Source organism: Ornithorhynchus anatinus, chromosome 5, assembly GCF_004115215.2.
Source record: "Ornithorhynchus anatinus isolate Pmale09 chromosome 5, mOrnAna1.pri.v4, whole genome shotgun sequence".
Classification (NCBI taxonomy): domain Eukaryota; kingdom Metazoa; phylum Chordata; class Mammalia; order Monotremata; family Ornithorhynchidae; genus Ornithorhynchus; species Ornithorhynchus anatinus.
In genome coordinates, this window is record NC_041732.1 from 77,831,709 (window position 1) to 77,850,052 (window position 18,344).

Genomic DNA, 18,344 nt, shown 5'->3' on the forward strand with positions numbered 1-18,344 from the left:
TTGCACTGAAGTAGCAACGGGCAACCTGAGTCATTTCCACAAGCTGTCCAGTTCTCTTTTGTCTGAGCTCTCTGCCGATGGAGAAAGAAAGAGAACACTTTACAACCGCACCTGATATTCATCCCATCCGCAGCCCTACAGAATTTACGGACATACCTATAATTTGTTTATATTAATGCCTGCCTCCCCTTCCAGACTCTAAAGCTCCCTGTGGGTAGGGAACAGGTCTACCTACTGTAGACACGTTGCACTTCGCTCTCCGGAGCGCACAGCACAGTGCTCTGCACACAGTAAGCTCTCAATCAATACCACTGATTTGATTATTTCCTAGATCATCAGGCTGAGGTTAAGTGATTGGCCAAAGGTTTGAATCTTCTCGATGGAATTAGCAACGGGAAACTGGGCTTCCGGTGTCTAACAACTCTTTTCTTTTGTACTCTCCCAAATGCCTGGGACAGTGCTTTGCACACATTAAGTGTTCAGTAAATACCATCGATTAATTTCCACGCTCAGTTCAAAGGCTAGTCGGGCATCCCTCATAAAATGTCACAAAAATTCTTTTTCCAGGAAGAGCCTCAGAACTCTGTATATAGAAGTCCTCTGGGGAAAATGTGTTCTCATCCACTTTCCCCCTATTTTTTTTAAAGGAAATTATTTTTAAAGAATTAGACTGATTTTCTGATCTCTAGAAAACAGGTCAGTTGGATCGAATGGAACATTGCCCAGTTCAGAGGCCTGAAGTTTGACTTGATCTCACCGTATTAACTCTACAAGAGAGGTCTTCTAAAATTAACACCTAACAGACAGGTTAGTGTTTCCCTCTATTACGGAGCCAAAAGGAACTGTCCATTTAGTCGTGAACACACAAGATATTCATAGAGCTGGGGCTCCATCCTGGAAAATTTTATTTGGTACACACAGCCTTTTCAGAGCAGCTCCCAGTTATGTAATCCTACCACGTAAATTCCCTCTTGCTATCCCTGAGAATTACTTCTCGAAAAGAAAGCATCGCGACTTTCTGATATGTAACATTCCAGCTTCTATATTGTGAGACTCCATTTGAATGTGTACTTCTAAGAACACGTTTTACCTGAAGATCCTTTTTCTTCCTTTTCCTCCCTACGACTCTCCTTTCCTTCTGTCCTTCCGAAAGTGCAGAGTTACTAAAAACTTAAGCATTCAAGAATCATTAGAGAAATACTGGGATTGGGGGAATTCCTAAATCCAAGTCAACCAAATAAATCTGGAAAAAATTCAAAAGAATTTACTGAGCGCCTCCTGGGTGATCAGCACCATATTAGGTGCTTGGGAGAGTACAACAGAGTACGCTAATATGCACGTGAGATAACTTCTACAGGTACACAGAAATGAAAACTTAATATTGGCCCAGGTTTCAGCTCCTTGGAGAACAGAAAGGAAAAGGACCAAAGATAATTGAGAAAGTATAAATTTAACAAGGGAGGTTCCCCTTTTATTTTCAAAATTAGGAACTCAAAAAATCTAGAAGTCATTTCTAACACCTTGATCTTTGAAGAGTGTTTGCATATAACCTGTCTCATTTTAGCATCACCACACCCCTGGGAGATGGGAAGAAGTTTCATTAGTCCCCATTTTACAGATGAGGAAACAGGGGCCCAGAGAGGGTGAGTGACTTGCCCAGAGTAACAGAGCATACTATTTACAGAGCGGGAATAGAATCCATGCCAATCCCTTTCCACTAAACCACTCTACCTCCCCCCCATTCAGTTATCATGTTGGATTTTAAGATTCTGTATTAGCTGCACGGAACACTTGTTGAATATGGCTGTATATACTGAATACATACATTAAATGGCATTTTAAGAACTTACTTTGTATCATGCACTGCTCTAAATGCTGGGGGTAGAGACAAGTTAATCAGTTCAGACACAGCTTCTCTCCCATATGAGACTCACGGTCTAAATAGGAGGGAGGACAGGTATTGGATACCCATTTTACAGATGAGGAAACTGAGACATAAATGAAGCTGAATAACTTGCCCAAGGTCACCCAGGCAAATGGTAGAGCTGGGATTAGAACCCAGGTCCTCTGCCCACCCCAGGTCCACGCTCTTTCCACCAGGCCACGCTGTTTCTATAAATGACCCTTCCATGGCACTCTGATTTGGCACATTATCCGTACCGGTTACAGCTCCCTCAGTGAACAGTGTGAAAGGAATAAAACAGTTCTGGGAAATGGAAGGCAAGATTTATTAAGATACAAAATTCTTCAGAGACTAATAATAATGTTGGTATTAAAGTGCTTACTATGTGCAGAGCACTGTTCTAAGCGCTGGGGAAGATACAGGGTAATCAGGTTGTCCCATGTGAGGCTCACGGTCTTCACCCCCATTTTACAGATGAGGCACAGAGAAGTTAAATGACTTGCCCACAATCACACAGCTGAGTGGCAGAGCCGGCATTCGAACCCATGACCTCTGACTCCCAAGCCGGGTTCTTTCCACTGAGCCATGCTGCTTCTCTGGGAGTACAAGCCCCAGGGTGGACACTACCATACGGTTCCTATGTGTTTTTGAGGCTCATCAACGGCATTTCTGGAATGCTTACTATGTGCAGAGCACTGTACTAAACACTTGGGAGAGGACAATATAACAATAAACAGACACGTTCCCCGCCCACAAAGAGCTTGCAGTCTAGAGGATCCATCAACAGTAAGTAGTAAGCGGGGTGCGGAGGTGGAAGGGGGTGTGAGGGGAGGGTGACACCTCCAGAAGACCCGTAGGAAGAGGAAACTGAGTTTAAACCTAATTTACCTAAGTCTTGTGTGGCGAATACGAGTGCTGAGGAGGTCAAGGCTCACGTATAAGTGACGGAGAAGTCACTTTATTTTAGTTAAATGGATTTATTTTATTCACCTGCCCTAGCACACGCCACTTCGATAATAGACTGAGAATCACTGGTTCGGCGTTTGAACTTGAGAATTGCATTTTGTGCTCTTTGGAGGTAACTCTTCTCCAGAACACCTAAAAAATTGCGATCAAAATCCCCCCAAACGTCACCTTTTAAACACTGTTATATTGGACAATCATTACTAGTAACTAAACCCCAAACACTAGACAGAGACCTTCCGGCTCTTTATAATTTAAACCAGTGCAGGAGTAATCTCCAACTCTACCACTGACCAAAAGAAAATCAGGTAGTCGAGCCTCACGGAGCAGCGCTGTCGAAACACACGGGGACGGGTACCATCACCTATACATTCCAAGCGCTTAGTACAGTGCTCTGCACATAGTAAGTGCTCAATAAATACTACTGAATGAATCACTTGCCAGGAGATGGTAAAGCCAATTTCACAAAACACGGCTATTAATACTTTTCCTCAAGAATTTCACGAACCACCTTCTGCATCACAAAATTAATCACAACCCTTACTTATGAAAACATTCGAAGAGTACTCCTTAGAGATATTTTTAAAAAATTAAGTTTCCTTTTGCGTACAGAAGTCCTTTTTGGCTTCAAAACTCCCAGCTCTCCTGTACGCCCAGAGCTGCACGTGTGACATTCCGGTGAGGAAAATCTGTGCTGCAATACTCACCCGTCTCCGAAGACGGGGTTGTCGGAAGAACGTTCCCCAATCCCCTATGGTCCAGCCAAAGTGCATATTGAAAAGAGGCTTTATGGCAGAACTGAATGTCCTAAAAATTTATGTGGGGAATTTTGTGTCAGGCGGACACTTGCTATAAAACCTGATGCTTTACCTCTTTCTCCCAATCGAGGAAATAAATCGACCAGGCGTGATCTGACATAACCTATCACTGAGCCCAGTATGTGAAGCAGGAAAATAGTAACATTAAAAAAAAAACAACTCTGAGGGGCACAGCGTCCTGCGTTGGAGACAAAAATTTCTGACTCACATCCCCAAAGCGAAGGTCACGGACTTGAAAGCTGAAGACTAAGTTTTTCTCCTTTCACTAGACCAGTTAACAGCCCCATCAAACTTTTACCCTGGCATTACTAACCGCTGAAAAGTCGTAACACTCCAGAGCAATGGTGGAACATGACCGAGCCTCACACTTGCAGAGTTGGGATGACTGAACTTAAATTGCTACTCTGTCTTGCCAGAACAGACAATTTCGTTCTACCCTCACTAATGCCACATCAAAATTCTCAACCATATTTTAAAATTTTAATACACTGGCTATCTAATCCACCTTGGCCTTCTAAGTTCAGCCATCATACACAACTTAGGTCGTACTCTTGTGGTTTATGTGGTCTGTGGTTAAAGCCTCTTCACTGAGTACGGGATTGATTTTATTTCTCACCTTTGGGTGCTGCGGTGTGGCCGAGCGCTGGCCTAGAAGCCCGGGGACCCGGGTTCGAGTGCGACCTGCCGTTCACCTGCTGTGTAACCCTGGGCAAGTCCCTGGACCTCCCTGGACCTCAGTTTCCCCATCTGTAAAATGGGGACAATAATACCTGCCTTCTCTCCCTACCTCACGGGGTGGTTAAGAGGGATGAAACCAATTAGCGTGAGAATGCTTTAGTGATAAAAGCATTATAGAATACTCCCTCTAGACTATAAACTGGTTAGGGGGAGAGAACGTGGCCCCTCATTCTGTCGTACTGTGCTCTCCCGAGCATTTAGTGCAGTTGAGAGATTTTTGAAAAAAACTAAACCCAAATAATTGTAAATACTTAGAGGGGGGCCAGGTAGCCAGTACCAAAAAAACAAAAAACCCCGAGTAGACTAGAGGGCTTACTATACTTACAATTTATTTATATTAATGTCCGTACTCTCCTCTGGACTGTAAGCTTCTTGTGGGCAGGGAACTTGTCAATCAACTCTCTTATACTGAACTCTCTCAAATGACCTGTTACAGTGCTCTGCACACAATAGGTACTCAAACAATACCACTGGTGGACCAGCTCTGACTCTACACTTATTTAACCTGTTGTTTTTCGGCCTGGGACACCTCCAAGCTCAAGGGATGTGGATGGTAAGGAAAGTAATATATTGTTCTAGACCATGAGCTCGTCGTGGGCGGGAATGGGTCTGTTTGTTGATATACTGTACTCTCCCAAGCATTCGGTACAGTGCTTTGCACACAGTAAGCGCTCACTAAATACGACTTTATACCCTCCCTCACTTGGGGACAACAAAATACTACCCAAATAAAGTGACTCACTCTTCAAATACTTCAATAAACCCACATCGGCATGCTCCTAAGGGTTTGTACTTCACTGAGCCCTCGACTGATTGATGCGTGGCAGTCTAGGAGACTGTCACCACTTGACATGAGTTTTTCCTCTTTTACTTTTTTTTTATTTTATTTGAAAATTCAATCGGCTTTTCACCTTAGACGGAATACGAACGGCAACGCCGAAAGCAAGCACGCGCAAAAATGACCACACCACCCTCTGTATAAGGACGCTCTTCAACTGAAATCATCTGGGTCATCGGATACTTCCCTTACCATGAATCTCAACTGCCTTGCAAAATCTCAACTGCTTAGACTGGTAGCTCCGGGGGCTTTTCTTCCAAAAGTAACGCTAGACCTGATCCTGGACATACTTCTAAATGTCACAAACTGGAAAATCTAGTAAGAATAATAATTCTGGCATTTGTTAATCGTTTCCTATGTGCCAGGCACTGTACTAAGCACTGGGGTGGATACAAACCAATCAGGTTGGACACAGTTCCTGTCCCGCAAGGGGCTCCGAGCCTTAACCCCCGTTTTACAGACGAGGTCACCGAGGCCCAGAGAAGCCAAGTGACTTGCCCAAGGCCACCCAGCAGACAAGTGGTGGGGCTGGGATTAGAACCCATGACCAAAGAACAGCAGCGCGGCATTGTGGAAAGAGCCCGGGCTGGGGAGTCAGAGGATGTGGGTTCTAATCCCACCTCCGCCACTTGTCTGCTAGGTGACTTTGGGTCAGTCATTTGACTTCTCTGTGCCTCAGTTCCCTCACCTGTAAAATGGGGATGAAGACCGTGAGCCCCATGTGGGACAGCCTGATTATCTACCCCACGGCTTAGAACAGTGCTTGGCACGTAGTAAGTGCTTAAAAAATGCCATCATCACAGTGCCAAGCACTGTTCTAAGCGATGGGGTAGATCCAGGGTAATCAGGTTGTCCCAAGTGGGGCTCACAGCCTTCAGTGATAGTAAGATGCACATAGTAAGCGCTTAATAAAATGCCATTATTATGATTATTAAGCACTTCCTCTATGTCAAGCGCTGTTCTAAGCGCTGGGGTAGGTCTGAGGTAATCAGATTGTCCCACGTGGGACTCGCAGCCTTCAGTGCTCGGCACATAGTAGGCGCTTAACAAATGCTATCGTAATTATTATTCTTAAGCACTTACTGCGTGCCAAGCACTGTTCTAAGCCCTGGGGTAGATACAAGGTAATCAAGTTGTCCCACGTAGGGCTCGCAGTCTTCACTGCTCGGCACATAGTAGGCGCTTAACCGATGCCATCATCATTATTATTATTATTATTAAGCACTTACTTTGTGCCAAGCTGGGGTAGATCTAAGGTAATCAGACTGTCCCACGTGGGACTCACAGTCTTAAGTGCTCAGCACATAGTCGCGCTTAACAAATGTCTCTGTTGCCCAACTGTCCATTCCAAGCGCTTACTACAGTGCTCTGCACATAGTAAGCGCTTAATGAATACTATTGAATGAAATTCCATCACTATTATTTTATCATTATTACGATTATGACGATGACATCCAATTCCCAGGCCCGGGCTCTTCCCCCACGGCCGCCCTGCTTCCCCTAAACCCCCCTCCCCTGAACCTCCTTCACATTCCCAGGCTGCAGACAACTGTGGCCGACCCGCCCTCTCCAAGCGCTTACCCCAGCGCTCTGCACCCCGCAGGTGCTCCATAAATAGACTGAATGAATAACGATAATAATACTAATAATCACGATGGTATCTGTCAAGCGCTTCCTTTGTGCCAAGCCCTGTTCTAAGCGTTGGAATGCCGGCCTGAATGTACTCCTCCCGCTCCTCCACCCAATTTTCGGGGTCCGCTGGGATAAAGAAGGGTCGGAGGGGCCCGTCCCCAGACCCCCCTTTGAGAAGCCCAGCCGGGGGAGGGAGGGGGGGATCGGTTGAGGGGAAGCTACTGAGATCTCACCTCCTCCAGGAGGCCTTCCCAGACTGAGCCCCCCCTTTTCCTCTGCTCCCTCTCCCCTCAGCACTGTGCTCATTTGTATATATTATTTATTACCCTATTTATTTTCTTAATGAGGTGCATAACTCCATGAACCTATTTATCTTGATGATGATGTCTTGTTTTGCTTTGCTGTCTCCCCACCCTTTTAGACCGTGAGCCCGTTATTGGGCAGGGATGGTCTGTCTCTGGTGCCGAACTGTCCAGTCCAAGCGCTTAGTGCAGTGCTCTGCACATATAAGCGCTCAATAAAGATGACAATGAATGAATGTCTCTCTCTGCTGCCGAACTGTCCATTCCTAAGCGCTTAGTGAAGTGCTCGGCACACTGTAAGCGCTCAACACGATCAAATGAATGTCTCTGTTGCCGAACTGTCGATTCCAACCGCTCAGTGGAGTGCTAAGCATATAGTAAGTGCTCCATAAATCCAATCGAAAGAATGTCTCTGTCGCCAAATTGTCCATTCCAAGCACTTAGTGCAGTGCGCTGCACATAGTAAGCGCTCCATAAATACGACTGAATGTCTCTGCTGCCAAACTGTCCATTTCAAGCGCTTAGTGCAGTGCTCTGCACATAGTAAGCGTTCCATAAATACGACTGAATGAATGAATGTCTCTACTGCCAAACTGTCCATTCCAAGCGCTTAGTCCAGTGCTCTGCACATAGTAAGCACTCCATAAATACGATCGAATGAATGCCTCTGTTGCCGAATTGTCCATTCCAAGCGCTTAGTGCAGTGCTCTGCACATAGTAAGCGCTCAACAAATACAACTGAATGAATGTCTCTGCTGCCGAATTATAATAATATTGGTATTTGTTAAGCGCTTACTATGTGCAGAGCACTGTTCTAAGCGCTGGGGTAGACACAGGGGAATCAGGTTGTCCCACATGGGGCTCACAGTCTTAATCCCCATTTTACAGATGAGGGAACTGAGGCGCAGAGAAGTGAAGTGACTCGCCCACAGTCACACAGCTGACAAGTGGCAGAGCTGGGATTCGAACCCATGACCTCGGACTCCAAAGCCCGGGCTCTTTCCACTGAGCCACGCTGCTTCTCTCGGAATTATCCATTCCGAGCGCTTAATCCAGTGCTCTGGACAGAGTAGGAGCTCCGTAAAGATGATTAAATGAATGAATTCAGTCAATAGCATTTATTGAGCGCTTACTCTGCGCAGAGCACTGTACTAAGCGTTTGGCATGTCCAATTGGGCAACAGATAAAGACCATCCCTGCCCAATGGTGGGCTCACAGTCTAAACAGGAGAGACAGACAGCAGAGCAAAAAAGAACAAAACAAGACAATATCATCAAGATAAATAGAAGCATGGGGATGTACACCTCATTAACAAAATAAATAGGGTAATAAATGATATATAAAAATAAGCACAGTGCTGAGGGGAAGGGGGAAGAGCAGAGGGTGGAGGGGAGGGGGAGCAGAGGGAATGGGGGGGCTCAATCTGCGAATTAATGTCTCTGTTGCTGAACTGCCCATTCCAAGTGCTCAGTGCAGTGCTCTGCACATAGTAAGCACTCCATAAATACGATTAAACGATTGAATGTCTCTCTGTTGCCGAATTGTGTATTCCAAGCGCTTAGTGCAGTGCTGTGCACATATGGTAAGAGCTCAGTAATGATTAAATGAATATCTCTGTGGCCGAATTGTCCATTCCAAGCGCTCAGTGCAGTGCTCTGCACCTAGCGCTCAGTAAGGACGATTAAATGAATGAATGTCTCTCTGTGGCCAAATTGCCCATTCCAAGCGCTCCGTGCAGTGCTCTGCACATAGCAGGTGCTCAATAAAGACGACTGAATGAATGTCTCTCTCTGTGGCCGAAATGTCCATTCCAAACGCTCAGTGCTCTGCACACGGTAAGCGCTCCATAGACAACTGAATGAATGAATGAATGTCTCTGTGGCCAAACTGCCTATTCCAAGCGCTCCGTGCAGTGCCCTGCACATAGTCAGCGCTCAGTAAAGACGGTTAAATGAATGAATATCTCTCTCTGGGGCCGATTGTCCAATTCCAAGCGTTTAGTGCAGTGCTCTGCACATAGTAAGCGCTCCTGAAAGACAATTAAATGATTATCTCTCTCTGTGGCCGAACTGTCCAATCCGAGCGCTTAGTGTAGTGCTCTGCACATACACTAAGAGCTCGATAAATTTGATTAAATGAATGTCTCTCCGCTGAACTGCCCACTCCAAGCGCTTTGTGCCGTGCTCTGCACCTAGTCAGCACTCCAGAAAGACCACTGAATGAATCTCTCTCTCTGTTGCTGAACTGTCCATTCCAAGCGCTTAGTGCAGTGCTCTGCACATACAGTAAGAGCTCCATAAATTTGATTAAATGAATAAGTGTCTCTGCTGCTGAGTTGTCCATTCCAAGCGCTCAGTGCAGTGCTCTGCACGTAGTCAGCGCTCCTGAAAGACAATTAAATGAATCTCTCTGTGGCCGAACTGTCCGTTCCGAGCGCTCAGCGCAGTGCTCTGCACATAGCAAGAGCTCCATAAATTTGATTAAATGAATGAATCTCTCCGTGGCCAAATTGTCCACTCCGAGCGCTCAGCGCAGTGCTCTGCACATAGCAAGAGCTCCATAAATGTGATGAAATGAATGAACGTCTCTCTCTGTGGCCGAATTGTCCATTCCCAGCGCTTAGTGCAGTGCTGTGCACATACAGTAAGAGCTCCATAAATTTGATGAAATGAATGAATGTCTCTGCTGCTGAGTTGTCCATTCCAAGCGCTCAGTGCAGTGCTCTGCACATAGTCAGCGCTCCTGAAAGACAATTAAATGAATCTCTGCACATACAGTAAGAGCTCGATAAATGTGATTAAATGAATGAATCTCTCTGTGGCCAAAATGTCCATTCCCAGCGCTCAGCACAGTGCTCTGCACACAGCAACAGCTCCATAAATTTGATGAAACAAATGAACGTCTATGTGGCCCAATTGTCCATTTCGAGGGCTCAGCGCAGTACTCTGCACATAGCAAGAACTCCATAAATTTGATGAAATGAGTGAACGTCTCTCTCTGTGGCCGAATTGTCCATTCCCAGCGCTTAGTGCAGTGCTGTGCACATACAGGAAGAGCTCCATAAATGTGATTAAATGAATGAATCTCCCTGTGGCCGAATTGTCCACTCTGAGCGCTCGGCGCAGTGCTCTGCACATAGCAAGAGCTCCATAAATTTGATGAAATGAATGAATGTCTCTCTCTGCGGCCGGATTGTCCACTCCGAGCGCTCAGCGCAGTGCTCTGCACATAGCAAGAGCTCTATAAGTGTGATGAAATGAACGTCTCTCTCTGTGGCCGAATTGTCCACTCCGAGCGCTCAGCGCAGTGCTCTGCACATAGCAAGAGCTCCATAAATTTGATGAAATGAATGAACGTCTCTCTCTGTGACCGAATTGTCCATCCCCAGCGCTCAGCACATGGCAAGAGCTCCATAAATTTGATGAAATGAATGAACGTCTCTCTCTGTGACCGAATTGTCCATCCCCAGCGCTCAGCACATAGCAAGAGCTCCATAAATTTGATGAAATGAATGAACGTCTCTCTCTGTGACCGAATTGTCCATTCCCAGCGCTCAGCACATAGCAAGAGCTCCATAAATTTGATGAAATGAACGAACGTCTCTCGCTGTGGCCGGACTGTCCGTTCCCAGCGCTTAGTGCAGTGCTGTGCACATACAGGAGGAGCTCCATAAATTCGATGAAATGAATGAATGTCTCTGCTGCTGAGTTGTCCATTCCAAGCGCTCAGTGCAGTGCTCTGCACGTAGTCAGCGCTCCTGAAAGACAATTAAACGAATCTCTGCACATACAGTAAGAGCTCGATAAATGTGATTAAATGAATGAATCTCTCCGTGGCCCAACTGTCCATTTCCCAGCGCTCAGCGCAGTGCTCTGCACATAGCAAGGGCTCCATAAATGGGATGAAATGAATGAACGTCTCTCTCTGTGGCCGAATTGTCCATTCCCAGCGCTCAGCGCAGTGCTCTGCCCATAAAGAGCTCCGTAAAATGGGATGAAATGAATGAACGTCTCTCTGCGTGGCCCAATTGTCCATTCCCTGCGCTCAAGCGCAGCGCTCTGCACATAGCAAGGCGACCGAATGAATGAATGCAGACGGGCAGGAAGGAAGGAATGAATGAATGAATGAAAGAAAGAGGCGGCGGAGGGGGAAAGCCGGGAGGGCGGCGCGGCGGCGGTGCTGTGGGCCGTCCGTCTGTCGGCCGCCCGGCGGGGGAGGACTCACCGGCCGGGGTCCGGGGGGGGGGGGGGGGATGTCGCGATGAGGCCTGTCGCGATAGGCGTGGGGGTGGCCCGCTCCCGTCCCGCCCCGTCCCCCCGCGCGGGCGGCTCCGGAATGGCGGCGTCGGTGGGGGGATGGGGCGCCCCCTCCCGGGGGGGGCGGGACCCCGCGCCGCCCGCAGCCAATCAGCGCCGCCGGCGTCTTTCGAACCCGGCCCCGGACCAATCGGGGCGCGGGGGGGGGCGCGGCGCCGCCGAGCCTGCGCAGTGGCGGGCGGGGGGGAGGGGCGGGGGCGGGGCTCGCGCTCGGCCAATGGGCGCGCGGCGGGAAGCGGGCGGCGCAGGCGCGGTCCCCGCCCCCCCCTCCGACGCCAAACAAAACAGTGGCGGGGGCGCGCGCGCGGGGGCGCGGAAGAGAACCGCCGGCCCGGGGGGACAAAAGGGGACGCCCCTCCCGCCTCCCCCCCCGTCTTCGGGGGGCGGCGGCGGCCGTCGGGGTGGGCCGGGCCCCACCCGTTAAGTTACCTCCGCGCTCCGCCGTCCCGCTGTCGGTGGCGCCGCCGCCCGCTCCGCTCCGCCGTCGCCGTGTCCCGGCCCCGCCCCCCGGCCGTCCGCGCGCCCGCCGCCCCGCGCGCGCGCTCCCGACACACCCCCCCCCCCCCCCGCCCGCGCAGCCCTGCCGCCGAGCGCCCCCTGCTGCCCGGCCCGCACTCCGCCTCACAGTCACTCATTCGCTCCATCGTCTTGCTTGATTGAGCGCTTACTGGGTGCAGAGCACTGGACTGAGCGCCTGGAATGGACAATTCGGCCACAGAGAGAAACAGTCCCTGCCCAATAACAGGCTCACAGTCTGGGACTATTATGATTATTACTATTATTATTGGGTTCGAATCCCGGCTCTGCCACTTGTCAGCTGTGTGACTGTGGGCAAGTCACTTCACTTCTCTGTGCCTCAGTTACCTCGTCTGTAAAATGGGGATTAATAATAATAATAATGTTGGTATTTGTTAAGCGCTTACTATGTGCCGAGCACTGTTCTAAGCGCTGGGGTAGACATAGGGGAATCAGGTTGTCCCACATGGGGCTCACAGTCTTAATCCCCATTTGACAGATGAGGGAACTGAGGCACAGAGAAGTGGAGTGACTTGCCCACAGTCACACAGCTGACAAGTGGCAGAGCTGGGATTCGAACTCATGAGCCCTGACTCCAAAGCCCATGCTCTTTCCACTGAGCCACGCTGATTAAGACTATGAGCCCCACGTGGGACAACCTGATTGCCCTGTGTCTCCCCCAGCGCTTAGAACGGTGCTCTGCACATAGTAAGCGCTTAACAAATACCAACATTATTATTATTATTATTATTATTAATAATAGCGCAGCCCTGCCACCGAGCGCCCCCTGCTGCCCGGCCCGCACCCCGCCTCATAGTCATTCATTCATTCCATCGTATTCATTCATTCAGTCGTACTGATTGAGCGCTTACTCTGTGCAGAGCACTGGGCTGAGCGCTTGGAATGGTCAATTCGGCCACAGAGAGAGACAGTCCCTGCCCAATAACAGGCTCACAGTCTGGGATTATTATTATTACTATTATTATTAATAATAACTCAGACCTGCGACCGAGCGCCCCCTGCTGCCCGGCTCGCCCTCGGGCTCACGATGATTCATTCATTCATTCATTCATTCATTCATCCATCCATTCATTCATTCATCCATCCATCCATCCATCCATTCATTCGTATTCATCCGGGCTTGGAAGTCCGAGGTCATGGGTTCGAATCCCGCCTCCACCGCTTGCCAGCTGTGTGACTTTGGGCAAGTCACTTAAACTTCTCTGCGCCTCAGTTACCTCATCTGTAAAATGGGGATTCAAACCTGTGAGCCCCACGAGGGACAACCTGATCACCTTGTATCCCCCCAGGGCTTAGAACAGTGCTTAGCACATAGTAAGCGCTTAACAAATCCCATCATTATTATTCAATCGAATGTATTCATTCGTTCATTCATTCAATAGTATTTATTGAGCGCTTACTATGTGCAGAGCACTTTACTAAGCGCTTGGGATGAACAAGTCGGCAACAGAGAGAGACAGTCCCTGCCGTTTGACGGGTTTACGGTCTAATCGGGGGAGATGGACAGACGAGAGCAATGACAATTTATTGAGCGCTCACTATGTGCAGAGCACTGGGCTAAACGGTTGGAATGGATAATTCGGGAATAGAGACAATCGCTGCCCAATAATGGGCTCACAGTCTAGAATTATTATTATTATTATTATTATTATTATTATTATTATTAATAGCACGGATCTGCGACCAAGCGCCCCCTGCTGCCCGGCCCGCCCTCCGCCTCACAGTCATTCATTCATTCAACCATTCATTCAATCGTATTCATTCATTCAATCGTATTTATTGAGCGTTTACTATGGGCAGAGCACTGGACTAAGCGCTTGAAGTGTTCAATTCGGCAACAAAGAGAGACAGTCCTTGCCTAACAACGGGCTCACAATCTAGAATTATTATTATTACTATTATTATTAATAATAGCTCAGACCTGCGACCGAGCGCCCCCTGCTGCCCAGCCCGCCCTCGGGCCCATTATTATTATTAATAATAACAATTATTATTATTATGGTATCTTTTTAAGCGCTTATTCTGTGCCAAGCACTGTTCTAAGCACTGCGTTAGATACAAGGTGATACAAGGTGAGAAGCAGCGTGACTCAGAGGCAAGAGCACAGGGTTGGGAGTCAGAGGACCTGGGTTCTAATCCCTGCTCTGTCACTTGCCTGCTGTGTGACCTTGGGCAAATAGCTTCACTTCTCTAGGTCTCAGTTCCCTCATCTGTAAATGGGGATTAAGACTGTGAGCCCTTTGTGAGACAACCTGATTACCAGGTATCTACAGTGTTAAGCACATAGTAAGCGCTTAACAAATACCATCATTATTGTTATCAGGTGGTCCCCTGTGGGGCTCACAGTCTTCATCCCACTTTACAGATGAGGGAACTGAGGCCCAGAGAATAATAATGGTGGTATTGGTTAAGTGCTCACTATGTGCCAAGCACTGTTCTAAGTGCTGTAGATGCAAGCTCATCAGGTTGTCCCACGTGGGACTCATCGTCTTCATCCCCATTTTCCAGATGAGGGAACTGAGGCCCAGAAAAGTGAATTGACTTGCCCAAAGTCACCCAGGTGACAAGTGGTGGGGCCGCAATTAGAACCCACGACCTCTGACACCCAAGCCCGGGCTCTTTCCACTGAGCCACACACCTCACTCCAATGTCAACCTTTATGTGGTCAAGGTATAGTTAGTGATAATGGAGTTTGGCCAATGCTAACCCAGCTGTTGGAGAAATCTCTCACCACTCTCTTCCCCTCTTCAAAGCCCTACTGAGAGCTCACCTCCTCCAGGAGGCCTTCCCAGGCTGAGCCCTCCTTTCCCTCTGCTCCTCCCCTCCCCCCTCTGCTCTTCCTCCTTCCCCTCCCCTCAGCACTGTGCTCATTTGTATATATTATTTATTACCCTATTTATTTTGTTAATGAGGTGTGTATCTCCATGATTCTATTTATCTTGATGATGTCTTGTTTTGTTCTGTTCTGCTTTGCTGTCTCCCCAGTTTAGACCGTTGAGCCCGTTATTGGACAGGGATGGCCTCTATCCGTTGCCGAATTGTCCATGCCAAGCGCTTAGTCCAGTGCTCTGCACATAATAAACGCTCAATAAATACTATCGAATGAATAATAGCAAAGTGGTTCACAAATTTTCTGCCAAGCCAGCCACACTGATTTTCTTCCTTTGAAATCTCTCTCAATTTCACAGGCACCCTTTAAATTTCCATACTTCAGGTCTCTGCCAGAAACGGTCTCATGATGTATTTGGATTCTATCTATCGCATCTTTCCTCTAATGAGCATGCTTTCCCTCCTCAAATAACAACACGCTCCTTTTGCTCCCTCTTCTCTTTCCTCCACCTTTCCCCCTCATTTCTCCATCCTCCAGAAGCAGAATCTAATCTCAAGGAGCATTCGATTCTCACTTCTGGCACGGAGAAAGAGTAGAACCCACTGTCAGTTTTCTTCACGGGCTGTTTTTATGACCCGGTTAAATTGGATATTTGAATTTTTAAAAAGTTCAAGATATCCAAGTCTGGCTTTATTTGGTTAACCAAACATTTGATTAGTTCGGTTAACCTAGAGTCTCCTGTAAATCATTTCATCACCCCAGGAGGCTGCGATAACCTTAAAAGACACATTTAAAAGTGACAGAGCCCAAGGGGGAAGCCCTCCTGCTTCTCTTAAAAACCAATGCCTTCCACTATCTAATCTTTTCCAGCCCGGGCCCCATCTGGCAGACAACACAGCACCATAAAACCATCTTAGAATGATGTCGTGCCTTGCTACTTAGCCCATGGAAAAGCATCATTCTTGTTGGCCCTTGCTATTTTCTCCTCACAGTATTCCTGCGGCAGGGATGGGGCCATATATATTATTTCCATTTGATAGTTGGGGAAATTGAGGTATCAAATTAGGAACAGACTCGACCACGATTGTAAGTCGCCCAACTAGCATCGGAAGCAGGACTCTGTGTTCTTAACATGAAACCACGCTGCCTAAGACGCAGAATGGGGATTTGGGGCTCAGAATTTTTTTTATGGTGGTGGTCGCACACTGTTCTAAGCCCAGAGGTAGAGGCAAATTAATTAGGCCAGGCACAGCCTGGCACAGCCTCTCACGGGGCTCACAGTCTTAAGTAGGAGGGAGAACAGTTCATTCATTCACTCAATTGTGTGCAAATCACTGTACTAAACCCTTGGGAGAGTACAACATAATAATGTTGGTATTTGTTAAGTGCTTACTATGCGCAGAGCACTGTTCTAAGCGCTGGGGTAGATACAGGGGAATCAGGTTGTTCCATATGAGGCTCACAGTTAATCCCCATTTTACAGATGAGGTAACTGAGGCCCAGAGAAGTGAAGTGACTCGCCCATAGTCACACAGCTGACAAGTGACGGAGCCGGGATTCGAACCCATGACCTCGGACTCCCAAGCCCGGGCTCTTTCCACTGAGCCAAGCTGCTTCTCTAATAATGGACACATTCCCTGCCCACAAGGAGAGAGTAAGGCACACAGAAATTAAGTGGCTCACCCAAAGGCACATAACATGGGAGCGGTGGAGCCGGAATTAGAACCCAGGTCCTTCTGACTCCCAGGCCTGTGCTCTATCCACTAGAAAACACGGCTTTTGCACTCTGAGCGGGAAGTGTGCTGCACCTCTTAAGTTCCCTTGGGTGCTGTTTTCTGTTGGAAAACGGACAGAAAAGGCCCCGGCGCATCTTTCAATCATCACTTTTTCGGTGGCTGCGTGCCTTGGGAGCACTGGCGCACCCTGGAAAAGCAACAGATTTCCTCCGTCGGGAATGAAGTCAGTGGTGGTGCTCCTCCAGTTTTCTCCTTCCTCCTCTGATCCAGAGGTAGCAGAACATCATCACTGGGGGGCCCGGAGTCTACTCTGTTTATACTGTAATCTACCAACTGCTATGTACAGTGCTCTGCACCTAATAAGCGCTCTTTCAGTACCATTGATCGATTGATGAGAAAAAAAATGGTCTGAGAACTGCCCTCTTGACTAGCAGAGGGAAGGGAAGGACAGGAACTGGAAGGGAGGAATTGAGGGTTGTCCTGAAAGATAGCCGTATTTGTGCCAAGTACTGAACTAAGCACTGGGGTAGGTAGAGGCAGGAGAGCAGTTACTGAGTTCCCATTTTGCACATGAGGGGACCGAAACCCAGAGAAGTGAAGAAGCAGCATGGTAACAATGTTGGTATTTGTTAAGCGCTTACTATGTGCAGAGCACTGTTCTGAGCGCTGGGGTAGATACAGGGTCATCAGGCTGTCTCACGTGAGGCTCACAATCTAAATGCCCATTTTACAGATGAGGTAACTGAGGCACAGAGAAGTTAAGTGACTTGCGCACAGTCACATAGCTGACAAGTGGCAAGAGCACGGGCTTGGAGTCAGAGGTTCTAATCCCCCCTCCACCACTTCACTTCTCTGGGCCTCAGTTACCCCATCTGTAAAATGGGGATTGAGACTGTGAGCCCCACGTGGGGCAACCTGATGACTTCGTATCTACTCCAGTGCGTAGAACAGTGCTTGGCACATAGTAAGAGCTTAACAAATACCATCATTATTATTATTAAGTGAAATAACTTGCCCAAGGCCACACAGCAGGTGAATGGCAGGGTTGGCCACCCCCCTGAGGAGCCCAGGCCGCAAGCGGGGCGTCGGAGGGCCGGCGTCGCCATCATGCAGTTGGATGACGTGAGTCTCCCTCTTCCCGGGTTCTCCTCCTCCTCTTCTTCCTCCTCCTCCCCACACACTGTAGCCGATGGCCCTTGTAGGGTCCTGCCCCCCTCCCCGCCTCCACTGTTAATAATAACCCGTGGTTGGGCAGTGATGGTCTCCATCTGGTGCCCAATTGTGCCTTCCCAGCGCTTAGAAGAGTGCTCTGCACATAGTCAGCGCTCAATAAATATGACTGAATGAATCTATCTATAATCCTATTTATCTATTTTGATGGTACTGATGCCTGTCCCCTTGTTTTGTTTTGCCCGTGCTCTTGCCACACGGCCATGCTTCTTCTTCACTTCTCTGGGTTTCAGTTCCCTCATGTGCAAAATGGGAATTCAATACCTGTTCTCCTGCCTATATCTACCCCAGTGCTTAGTTCAGTGCTTGGCACATAGTAAGTGCTTAACAACGACCGCTATTTTTCAAAACAACCCTGAATTCCTCCTTTCCTGTTCCTTTCCTTCCCCTCCCTCTGCTAGTCCCCGTTTTAGACTGTGAGCCCGTGGTTGGACAGCGATGGTCTCTCTCTCTCTGTTGCCGAATTGTCCATTCCAAGCGCTTAGTACAGTGCTCTGCACA

At 48.2% G+C, this 18,344-nt stretch overlaps 1 protein-coding gene across 2 annotated transcripts in view; it reads right to left on the minus strand.

Annotated features, from left to right (window-relative positions):
- The window catches only part of HP1BP3 (heterochromatin protein 1 binding protein 3), a 37,868-nt gene extending 25,870 nt beyond the window's left edge, over positions 1–11,998 (minus strand). Inside the window, exon 1 of one of the 2 annotated variants that reach the window (XM_029064901.2) lies at positions 11,940–11,955. The gene's annotated coding sequence lies outside the window, so the exon portion shown is untranslated. Of the gene's footprint in view, positions 1–11,939 lie in introns of both variants that reach the window. The other variant, XM_029064902.2, reaches the window with a different exon arrangement.
- Positions 11,999–18,344: the final 6,346 nt, after the last annotated feature.